The 12,616-nt window shown below is 36.9% G+C and overlaps 1 pseudogene; it reads left to right on the top strand.

Moving 5' to 3' along the window:
• Window positions 1-594: 594 nt before the first annotated feature.
• On the top strand, window positions 595-722 carry LOC125158059 (uncharacterized; annotated as a pseudogene).
• Window positions 723-12,616: the final 11,894 nt, after the last annotated feature.

Below are 12,616 nucleotides of genomic sequence, written 5' to 3'. Positions count from 1 at the left end.
GTGAGTGATCACAGCTGTGGCTCTTTGTATTCAATCGTGCACTTTATTTTCCTTGTCTCTTTGCACGAGCTAGGAGCTCTACTATATGCTTAATAAAAGTAACAATAGTGTCATTCTTGTCACTTTCTCAACTTTAAAAGAAATACTGTATTTTGAATACTTTCCCAGTAAGTAAGATGTCTGCTGTTGGTTTGGGGGTTGATAGCTCTTTTTTTTTTAATGTTTATTTATTTTTGAGAGAATGTGCAACGGGTTGGTGGGGGTGGGACAAAGGATCTGACGTGGGCTCTGTTCTGAGAGCAGAGAGCCCAATGCCCATGCAGGGCTCAAACTCATGAACTGCGAGATCATGATCTGAGTGCAAGGTGGACAGTTAACCAACTGAGCCACCCAGGCACCCCAGGCGTTGATAGCTTTTATCAGGTTAAGGAAGATCCCAAATCTTTGTAGTTTGCTAAAAGTTATTTCATTCTTGAGTAGGCTTTGGATTTTCTCCAAAAAAATTTGTAGCCACAATATGATAAGATTTCCCCCTTTAATCTGTTAAAACAATGATTTGTAGTAATAAATATGTTAATATTAAAAGACCTTTGTATTACGTCTCAGCTTTTTGGCTAAAATCAAGTGTAGTATCTGTTCTTATCAGCTTAAAAGATCTTTGCATTCCTAGGTTAAGCCACGCATGGTCATCATGTGTTTTTTTAATGCATGTTTGATTTTTCTATTTTATTCAGAATTTTGCAATTATATATAAATGAGATTAATCTATGATATTTTCCTTGTATTTTTTGAGTTGGGATTTTGTATTAAGTATTTGTATTTGCCTCAAAAAGTGAGCTTTACCTATTTATTATTTTATTCACTCGTTCACTGATTCCCAGATGAGCATTTGGATTACTTGGGGTAATTTTTGTTTTTTGATTTTTGTTTGTTTATAAAATAATGCTCAGGGTTTTTTGGCCCATACCAAATAAATCAGAATCTCTCGAGGTGGATCCAAACATCAATATTTTAAAATGCTCCCCAGGTGACTATAATGTAAAGCCAGGTTAGAGAGCCACTGCTCTAGAACAGTTTGTGTAGGATAGAGCTTGTCTGTTCTTCAAGAGCATAAGAAAGAAAATATTTGTTCTGTGAAATTTGGGTAGAATTTGTCTGTGAAATTGTCTGGCCTGGTGATTTTGTATGTAGATTCTAAAATGTTTATTCAGTTTCTTTATTGGTTATATAGATATATTCAAGGTTTTTTTCTGTTATTTCTTAAGCCAGTTTTAGTAATTATTTCTTAGAAAATTCATTTCTTATGTTTTCAGATTTATTGGCATGAAGTTGGTCATGATATTTCCATATGAATTTTTAGTCTCCTCAGTATCTCTAATTATATCCCTGCTTTTCATTCCTTATATTTTTAACATGCTTTTTCTTTCTTTTTTTATAAATATATTCACTATGTGGTTTCCATATTTTACTAGTCTTTTCAAAAGACCAGGATTTGGTTTGTTGATGCTCTGTATTATTTTCTATCTCATTAATTTCCTTTGTATTATGATTTTATTTTTTCTAATTTTCTTAGGTTTGCGCTTCATTTTCTAACTTCTTCCAATTTTTAATGCTTAATATTTTCTAAGGCCTACTTATCAGCCTATAAATGTATTAGTTATGTACCGCTGTATCTGCATCTCTTGAGCTAACGATTCATGTTTTCATTGGTTTTAAATTTTAAATTTTTTCAAATTCCCATTACAATGTTTTCTTTGAACTATTCATATATATATATACACATATGAACTCATTTCTTTCTCTCTCCTATATATATATATATATATATGCCCTCTTTTTTTAATGTTTTCTATAGCTATTGCATTGTGGTCATAGAAACTGTTCTGTGTGATATCTGCTTTTTTGTACGTTTGGGTTTTTTTGTTTTGTATTTTGATATTTATAGAGATGAGGCTCAATCTAGTCATGTTCACTGTTTATATATTACCCAATAAACTTGAGAAGACTATATTTTCTGATGGCTTTGTGTGAGGTAATATATGTGTCAGTTAGACCAAATTCTTGTTAATTGTGTAGTTCAATTTTTTTGTAGCCTTACTATTTTTGTCTCCTTGATTGATCAGTTATTGAGAGAGCAATATTAAAATCTCCCATTATAATTGTGGATTTGTCCATTTTTCTTTCCACTTCCATCAATTTTTTCTTCTTATTTATTTGAGACTATGTTTTTGGTTCATGAAACTTAATGATTATTTTATATTCTAGTCAACTGATCATTTTGCTATTATGTAACTAATACTTTTTATACCTTTTAATGCTATTTACTTTTTTGTAAGTTTTTCTTTTAATTCGTTAGTTAACAGTATTATATTAGTTTCAAGTATAAATATAGTGATTCAACGATTCCATACCCCACCTAGTACTCATCACAACAAGTGCATTCCTTAATCCCCATCACCTATTTAACCCATCCCTGCCTACCCCTCCACCCTGGTAACCATCAGTTTGTTCTCTATAGTTAAGAGTCTGTTTCTTGGTTTCTGTCTCTCTCTACCTCTTTTTCCTTTTATTCATTTGTTTTGCTTCTTAAATTCCACATATGAATGAAATCATTTTGTATTTGTCTTTTTCTGATTGACTTATTTCCCTTAGCATTGTACTCCCTGGCTCCTTCCATGTTGTTGCAAATGGCAAGATTTCATTCTTTTTTATAGCTGAATAATATTCCATTGCATATAATATGACTTCTTTTTTGTCCATTCATCAATCAATAGAAACATGTGCTGCTTCCATATCTTGGCTATTGTAAAAAATGTTGCTGTGAACATAGGGGTGCATGTATCCCTTTGAATTAGTGTTTTTGTATTCCTTGGGTAAATACCCCGTAGTGTGATTAGTGGGTCTAAGGTGGTTCTATTTGAGGAACCTCCATACTATTTTCCATAGAGGCGGCACCAGTTTGCATGCCTGCTGACAGTGCACAAGTGTCCCCTTTTCTCCACATATTTTCCAGCTCTTGTTGTTTCTTGTGTTGTTGATTTTAGTCATTCTGACAGGTGTGAGGTGATTTCTCATTGTAGTTTTGATTTGCATTTCCCTTAAGTGATGATGAACATCTTTTCATGTCTGTTGGCCATCTGGATGTCTTCTTTGGAGAAATGTCTGTTCATGTCTTCTGCCCATTTTTAATTGGATTATTCGGGTTTTGGGTATTGAGTTTCATCAGTTCTTTATATATTTTGGATACTAGCTCTTTATCAGATATGTCATTTGCAAATATCATCTCCAGTTCCATAGGTTGCTTATTAGTTTTGTTGATTGCTGGGATAAATAGTCTGGTACTCTTTATCTCTCCTTCTGTTCTGAATGACAGCCTTGCTGGATAGAGTATTCTTGGCTGCAGATTTTTCCCATTCAGCACTTTGAATATATCATGCCACTGCCTCTGGCTTGCTAAGTTTCTGTTGAAAAGTCTCCTGCTAGACTTATGGGTTTTCCATTGTAAGTTACTGTCTTCTTCTGTCTTGCTGCTTTTAAGATTTTTTATCACTGTATTTTGCAAATTTAATGACAATATATCTTGCTGCTTGCCTGCTTTTGTTGATTTTGATGGGAGTTCTCTGTGGCTTCTAGATTTGGACATCTGTGTCCGTCCCCAGACGAGGGATGTTTTCAGATATTATTTCTTCAAGTAAATAACCTGCCCCCTTTTCTCTCTCTTCCTCTTTTGGGACTCCTATAATATGAATGTTTTTATGGTTGATAGAGTCACTGAGTTTCCTAAGTCTATTCTTATTCTGTGTAACTATTTTTTCTCTTTTGTTCAGCTTGATTACTCTCCATTACTCTGTTTTCTATGTCACTAATTTGTTCCTCTGCTTTTTCCAGACTGCTGTTGATTTCATTTAGCTTTTTTCTCATTTTGTTCATTGAGGGTTAAGGGTCTCTGTTAAGGGTCTCACTCATGTCTTCCACTCTTTTTTTCAAGTCCAGTGAGTACCCTCATGATCACTGCTTTAAATATTCCATCAGACATGTTACTTATATCTGTTTTGCTCAGATCTCTGGTGATGGCCTTCTCCTGTTCTTTCATTTTGGATAAACTTCATTTTCTCCTCATTTTGTCTGTCTCTGGGTGTCTGTTTCTGTGTGTTCACAAAGCAAGCTATGTCTTCAGCTCTTGAAAGTAGTGATTTTATCAAGAGGAGATCATGGAGTGCCCTGCAGGGCAGTGTCCCCTGTTCACCAGCACCTGGCACTTCAGAAGAGTATCCTATGTGTGCTGCTTATGCCTTGCTATTGTATCTGAGTCACTTTTCCTTTCAGTGCAGTTGTCTGCACTTACTCTCTGCGAGCTATGGGCTGTGCTTGCTCAGTGTGGTGTCAATGGGGCTCAGATAGGCCAGCTCTGAGTAGGCATGCCCCTAGGGAACTTGGGAGTGGGGCAGCAGTGTTAGCACAATTTGCACTGGGCGGCTAGTCTTATACCAGATCCACTGAAGCACTGCAGTGGCTGGGGGCTGCACACAGGAGTGGCCAGGGGGATGAGGCTGGGCCCGGTGCAAGATAGCAACTGGGTGGGATGTGCATAAGGCTTTAAAATAATTTGTCCTGAGTCCAGGACCGAGGCTAGCAGGCTTGGAGGGGGTGACTTCTCAGAAAAACTTGAGGACACAGTGCACTGCTAGCAGGTTAGAGAGCAAGTGTCTGTGTAGAGCTGCCTTCTCCAGGTGGCTCTGTGTTTATGCTGCGGCGTGGAGGAGGAAAATGGCACCTGTCGGGTCCCTCATTTTCAGAGAATTCCCACAACTTGTTCTGAAATCAGTATGAACAGATCTGTTTCCTGTTTGCCCCCTGGTGTTGTGTAAACTGCCTTTTTTATGTTGCCGCTCCATGCGGGGTGGCAACCCAGCTATCACTCATCTTCCTGGCTTGTCCAGTGGCGAGTCAGCTGATGTTGAAAGCTACAGGCCCCAAGTACCACTGGTTTTACAAACTCGCAGAATTCAGCCACTCTGGTTTTTAAAGCCAGACTTTATGGGGATAAGTCTTTCCTGTGTGAGCTCCCTGATATGAGGGCCCATTTCTTTGCCTTCTGCACATTCAGCTCTCTCCCTCCTAGGGGCAACCTCCCTTCACCTTTCTGACCTTCCTAACCTTCTGGATGCAGCTTCTTCTTTATATTTAGTTGTGGAGTTTGTTCTGGTCTTCAGATTTCTCTCAAGTTTATCTACCTGGATAGGGATGATATCTATTGTAAACATGGACAGAGTGAGCTCAGCATCCTCCTACTCCATCATCTTCCCAAGCTCCTCCAATGATGTTTACTTTCAAGTTAACTTTTCTGATATACACAGAGGTGACCCATGTTTGATTTTGTGAGTCATCTATTTTTATCCATCCTTGACATTCAGTCATTTTATTGCCCAAAGTTTTAGGCAGGCCTCTTGTAAATAACATATAGCTGATTTAAAAAAAAATTCCTTTTTATGAGTATCTGTCTTTCAACCTGATAGTTTAGTCAATTAATATTTATTGTGATTACTGATATACTTGAATTTATGTTTGCCATCTTATTTTACCTTGTCTATTTACCATGTTTTAATTTGGTCTTTTCCATTTCGTGTCTTCTATTGGATTGCTTAAATTTTCTTTATCTCAAAGATTTTTGATAGTCAGCTTGTGAGCTTATTGCCTACTTCTCCTTGCTTCTGTCACCTACTACTTCCGCTTTCTTTGAGAGTACAAGCATGAATTCAAAAAAAAATTCTTATTTTTATTTTGTCACTGAAATTGGTGCATCATTTTGCTAGAAGTTGAAGTCTGTAATTAATATTTCGAATCCACTTGTAATTATTCTTGGTGGATGGTACAAACTAAGAAACCTATTTTTTTTTAATTTTCCAAATTGCCAACCAACCGTTCCAGCATCAGCATTGAAAAGTTCCTTTTTCCTCATTGATTTGACATGGTGCTTTGTCATATACTCCATTTTTCTATAGGTTAAGATCTATTTCTGAGACATTTATAATGTCGTATAGATATGTATGTCTATTCTTGTATTTATATCTTATTGTCCTAATTATTAGAGTTTTAGAATCTACATTAATGCCAGGTGATTTAACAGCCTCTTCATTACTCATCCTTTGCAAAATTTTATTGACTATTTTTATGTTTATTTTTTCTGATGAATTTTGAAAACTCTTTGTAAATTTAAAAGAAAAATATATTTCAAGTTTTGCTGTGGGATAATTAATTTCTTTCTAAGTCACCTTATCATGTGTGAATATATTCTCGTATGTACTTCAGTAAGGTCACACATTTGTTATATATATTCTGAATTCATGTTTATTACTACTCATTGTGATTACTATTTTCTAGGTTAAAAATAACTTAAGCAAAATAAGATATTCACATAGCAAAGAACATTAACAGTACAGAAAAATGTACAATGGAAGTATATCTTCCTCATAATATCATATCTCTAGTCCCCCAGTATGATTTTAGAATGCATTTGTCTACGAATAATGGAATGTCCTACTAATAGTGGATTAAATAGACAGTGGCTTGTTCACTCTATACAGTAAGAACTCCAGTAGTAGGCAATCTGGAGCTAGTGTGGCTCAGAGAAGCCATCAGGGACCCAGCCATCTTTCATATCTTTTTACCCTGTTTCCTATAGCATGTAGCATGTAGCATTCACCTTCATGCTTGTCAACTCATGGTATTAAACCACCAGCCTCAAGTTTATGTTATAGGGAGGACCAAGGAGTAAAGGGCAGGTTAGCCAACTGAGTCTGTCCCATTAAGCTTTCCTGGAACCATCTAGAAACTTATATCTAATTGGCCAGAATTTGATCATATGTCCAGCCAAGACAGAAGGAAAGTCTGAGAAAGTGAATACTTTTAACTGGATGCACTGCTTTCCCAAATAAAAGTGGAGTTTTGCTAATAAGAAAGGAATGGAGAATGGATATTGATAGGCAACTAGCAGTGCTTGCTTCCTCCTATCATCTGTCACTGTTAACAGTTTCTGTCTTTTGTTTTTTATACTAATTTTTCTATATGTATATAAGCATATACTTTTGTGTGTTCTATAATTCCAATCATTGTTTAATAGTAGTTCTGTATTTAACAGATTTAAGGCTCACTATCAATCCCTTTACATTTTTTCCATCCTTCTCTAGTTTGCCTTGATTTTGACTTCAAGTATTTTTTCAGGATTGCTCATGTCTACTCTATGTCTTGTGCTTTTACATATTAGAGATGGTTCTCAATTACCTTTATGTTTGAAAGTTTGCATGGGCATACCATTCTTGAGTCACATTATCTTTCCCTGAAGATTTTCTTAACATTATTCTACAAAATTTTAGCAGGAAGCTTGAGACCTGATTTCCATTTATAAGTTCTTATTTCCATTATAAGTGATCATTTTGCATGAATGTCAATAGAATGCTTTGATTTTGAAGTTAGGTAATTTTACAAAGATTTGTTCTGTTAATATTTCTATATCAATCTTTCTTTGGAACACCATGGGCCCCTTCAATGTGTATACTCAGGTCTTCTTTTAATAACTTAATTATCAAATGGGCTGGACTTAACGAATATAATAATCAATTTTATTTATCTTTCACCACTGTCTTCAAGGATGCTTTATTGGACATTTATTTCTTGCCCCTGGGTGACATATTGGGTAGCTATAATAGCTTTTTGGTCACTCTAGGGTATTAATAAAAACATCTAATTTTTATATATCAAAGACTCAATATAAGCTAAATAAAATTTCTTACATACAACTTTAAACTTTTTTTCTTCAGCTCAGGCCCTGACTAGGCTTGGAAATTTGCATTAGGAAAGGGGTCATTCTACTGCTTCTCATGGGGCAGAGAGAACAAATGAAAGGTTAATATATATATATATATATATATATATATATTCACACTTACTAAATGCCAGCAACACCCCCACCTCAGTCATCGTGACACTCTGAAACACCCCCACACATTTACAAAAGTCCTCTGGCAGTATTTTCAACCCAGATGGTTTTGGTTTTGTTCTCTAAGAGACATTTGGCAGTATCTAGAGATATTGTTTATTGTCCCAACTGGGGAGGTCAAGGATAATGCTAAACATCCTACAGTGCACAGGATACCACCCACAACAAGGAATTATGTGGTACAAAGATATCAGTAGCATCGAGATCAAGACACCTTGCCCTGGGGAGTGGAAGGTTGTACTACACTCAGTTGAGAATCCCTAGAGTACTGACTTATTGGCAATAAAGCCTGTGTTACAGGTTTTCTGTGTAATTATATCAGAGCTGACTGCCAGTGACCTTTATTCCCCCATCTCACCTGTGTCTGTATATTCCCTCATTCAGCCGTTATTCCTCTGCCATTCCACAGGTTTAACAGAACTCAGAACACATTGACTATTTTTAAGAGACTATTGGTTTGGACTGTAAGGAGGTGCATCCCTTTTTATAGAACCTTCCATGTTACCAGAGATCCATTGAGACTTGTGTTCTATTCTCGGTTTTCTCATTCAACCAGTTCAAATTTTCTCTGCATTGGACAACCTTATTCATAGATTGTGATTTGAGGTTTGTGTGTATCTTACTTTTAATGAGAATCTGATTTTTTCTCTATTTTTCACTTTCCTCATTGGTTTCAGCTGGTTTCAGAGAAGAGCATCTGACCAAGTTATCTTTGCTTTGACATCTGCAACCTGAACTTATTTATACTTGATTGCTAAGTATTTTTTCTTACTATTTGAAATAAATCTTTTCTATAGTCTACTTTATAACTGGTTATTTCTGGTGGAAAAATATTTGATTTATATATTTAGTGTGAACCTAGTTACCTTATTAAGCCATTTAAGGGTTCTATTAATTTTTCTGTGGGAACTCACTGTTTTTCTAAATAGGCAGTGAGTCAATAAAAATTTTTTCAGCTCTTTTGCCATCATTAAAGCCCTTGTTTCTTTTATTGTGTCTTCTTGAGTTGGCCAAAAATTTTAGAGGTATATTAAAATTTGTGGTAATACAGGACACCATTTTCTTAATATTGAGAATTCCATTAAAGTCCTATTATTAGTCAGTCATTCATTCCTTCATTAACTATTTTTAATTACCTACCATGTAATAGCACTGTACTAGGTGTTAGACATACAGTGATGAACAAAAAATATTCCTTGCCCTCATGGAATGAGCAATTTCAAGGTTACGTGTATGTTAAACAAACAATTATGAAAATAAATTGATAGTAACAAATTCTGAGATGATCTAATTTAAACTAGATATCAGGAAAATCTACCCTGAATAACAAACATTTAAGTTGTGTCTTAATATGCAGGAGTTATTTAGGAAAAAAGATTTCAAACATAAGAACAGTATGCACCAAAGTCTTAACATATATTGTTTGAAGAACAAAAAGGAAGCTAGTAGGGCTAGATCTTAGTAAGTAGGAAACAGTGCTGACCAGAGATGTGGCTGGAGAGGTTATCAGAGGTTGGTAATTCAGGGCCTTGTTTTCTTTGAAATTAATGAGAGGCAGGTGGTATTATTTACAGAGACCAGGAACATTGGAAAAGGGGCAGATCTCTTTTGGTGGGATAAAAAGATTAAGTCCCATTTTAGACATGTCGAGTTTGATATGCCTGTAAGAAATCAAATGCCAAGTAAGCATATAAATATTCAGTACATATTTGGAGCTCAAAGCAGAGGTGGTAACAACAGGTAAAAAACCAACCAACCAACCAAACAAACAAAAAACCCAAAACCTGAGAAGGGAGAACCACAAAGTCAGAAGGAAAACTAGGGAGTTTCAAATGCACAGAGTGGTCAACTCAGTCAAATATCAATGTCAAAACATCAAGAAAGATGAGAAATGAAAAGCATCTACTAGATTTAGCAACATGGAAGTCAATAGGGACTGCTTAAGCAAGAGATATTTCAGGGGAGTGATGAGGATTGAAACCATGGAAAACTGAATGGGAAGTGCGAAAGTGGAGTTAGTGTATAGATAGCTCTTTGGGGAAGCTTGACTTTGTTTAGAATAGACACAGATCAATAACAGGATGGAAGATGGGAGCAAAAAAAGTATTTTAGATGGGAGTTAATAAATATCTTTGAACACTTATAATAAAGGTCTTGTAAGAGGCGGGGTGAGGTGGGAAGCAGAGCACATGCAAAAGATCTGGGCTTTGTTAGCATGAGGGCTACTTTTCCATTGTAGTCAAAGGGGAGAGGAAGAAGATAAGCACAGATGCAAGATGGGGTAATGCCTGTCTGAGGGCTATTTTTGATATATCAGGCAAGATCATCCTCAAGAGAAGGAAGTTAAGCAGTGAGGGAAGGTAAGTTTGGTGAGTTAGAAGAAAGGAAAAAAAAAAAAACTAGTTCTTGCAGAAAGAGAGCAAACTTAACCAGAGAAACATAATAAGACTTTTGCAGTGTTTAATGCCAAGTTGATAATTTGTCATAAATGTATAAGCATTGCCCAACTTTTATGGCTCTGGAATTTTCTCTATCAACCTTCCAATTGCAATCACAGATGATGGGAATGGTAGGTTTCATCCAGTGTTGTATTTTACTGGTGTAAAAACGAAGGAAAAGAAAAGAGCATTAACAGCATTTTCAGCATTTTCAAAAGGTCAGTAGTAATGATGAACCATCAGATATATTATGAGTAAGGAAAAAGTGAGGTAGGAGGGAACTGAGGGATAGAAAATGAAGACGTCAATGGAGATCTTTTTAAAAATTTTTTTTAAACTTTTATTCATTTTTTTTTAATTTTTTTTTCTTTTTCAACGTTTTATTTATTTTTGGGACAGAGAGAGACAGAGCATGAACGGGGGAGGGGCAGAGAGAGAGGGAGACACAGAATCGGAAACAGGCTCCAGGCTCTGAGCCATCTGCACAGAGCCTGACGCGGGGCTCGAACTCACAGACCACGAGATCGTGACCTGGCTGAAGTCGGACGCTTAACCGACTGCGCCACCCAGGCGCCCCAAACTTTTATTCATTTTTGAGAGACAGAGAGAGACAGAGTATGAGTGGGGAAGGGGCAGACAGAGAGGGAGACCCAGAATCCGAAGCAAGCTCCAGGCTCTGAGCTGTCAGCACAGAGCCCGACGCGGGGCTCGAACTCACGAACTGCGAGATCATGACCTGAGCCAAAGTCAGACACTCAACCGACTGAGCCACGCAGGCGCCCCTCTTTTTTTTTTTTTTTTAACGTGTCAATGGAGATCTTAATGAAGACCTGTCTCAGCAAAACTATGTGAGCAAGTGAACTGGAAGAACAGGAAGTTGTGTTGGAGAGTGAGATCTAAATTAGTGATTTCAAAGAGGATGCAGATTCTTATGACAACAAGGTGGTCCTAACATGTGACTGGGAATGGGTGGCTGAAATAGAATGGAGAGCAGTAGGTTTCTTGTTCTCTAGCAAGCGGAAAGTCGGAGCCCCCAAAATGTCCCCTTCTGCGTAGTGAAAGATGCCCTTGGCAATTTACATTTTGCCTGCCAGTCATTTTACATTTGCTCTGGGTGGCAGCAAGTATCTTTGTTCCTAGGTGTCTGGGCCCAGTACCTTCTGCAGCATACTTCGGCTTATGCAGAAAATTGTTCCAATTCATAATTTCCTATGAAAACCCTAATATGATGAATCATCTGCCTGATTTCCTACTTTGGGTCCTTTGGAATCTGTGTTCCAAATCTTTCTGTTCCTTCATGACTGACTTGTTGCTCTTTCATTCCCCAAATTGACCTGTTTTGCAGAAACTGAAAAACGGTGGCACAAATTCCTGTTCTTTTTTAAAATTTATCACAACATGTAAAATTTCAGTATTAAAATGGTTCCTGCAGAATTTCCGGGAGTTCATTTTCTTCCTTTGCTTAGCATAAACCAAACCCACTGCAGACTGGTGGGCGTTCTGGCAATAAAGTATGGGATTCGGCATTCAGAGACATTTCTCTGAGCCAGCGGAGAAAGTCACAGAATTTGAACTCTTCCCGAAATCTTCTTGTTTCACAAGCCCACAAGTGCCAATGCCCTGGCTTACCATTTAATTAATTTTACTGATTTTCCCTTGACACTAAAACTTGTTTCCCCATTTGAGGCCATAATAAAATCCTTCCCTATTTCTTCCTGAAAGTAGCCTTAAATATGTCAGTAGGATTCAGGGTGTCTGAGTGCCGTCGCTTCGGTAAGCCCCGAGTCGGGTCTCTACCTCAATCTACTTTCTTCTCTTGTGATTCTGCCCACATTCATGGATTCTCCTTTAGTCCCCTATCTGCTCTTTCTGATACTTAATTCCACTACTACATTTATGTATACATTCGGCATCTTGATGCAGTTGCTCTCATATAATCCGTAAGTGGCTAGTTTAGGTGGTTTCATGTCAGACCAATTTCTCCAGCTCAGCTGGAATTCTCCCCCAAGTCAGGGTCCATGTTGTCCATATTTTGCATCACCATACACAATGCAAACTGGAGTCAAACTGAATAGGACCTTTATTATCTCTCTTATAAATGTGCCCTCTGCCTTGAGGAAAAAGAATCATATTTACTAAAACTAGTTCACACTAGGGATTTAGACAAACTCACAAATGTGAA

This window comes from Prionailurus viverrinus, chromosome X, assembly GCF_022837055.1.
Source record: "Prionailurus viverrinus isolate Anna chromosome X, UM_Priviv_1.0, whole genome shotgun sequence".
Taxonomy (NCBI): domain Eukaryota; kingdom Metazoa; phylum Chordata; class Mammalia; order Carnivora; family Felidae; genus Prionailurus; species Prionailurus viverrinus.
Note: the sequence above shows the minus strand (reverse complement) of the source record. Positions and strands in the feature narration are given on the sequence as shown.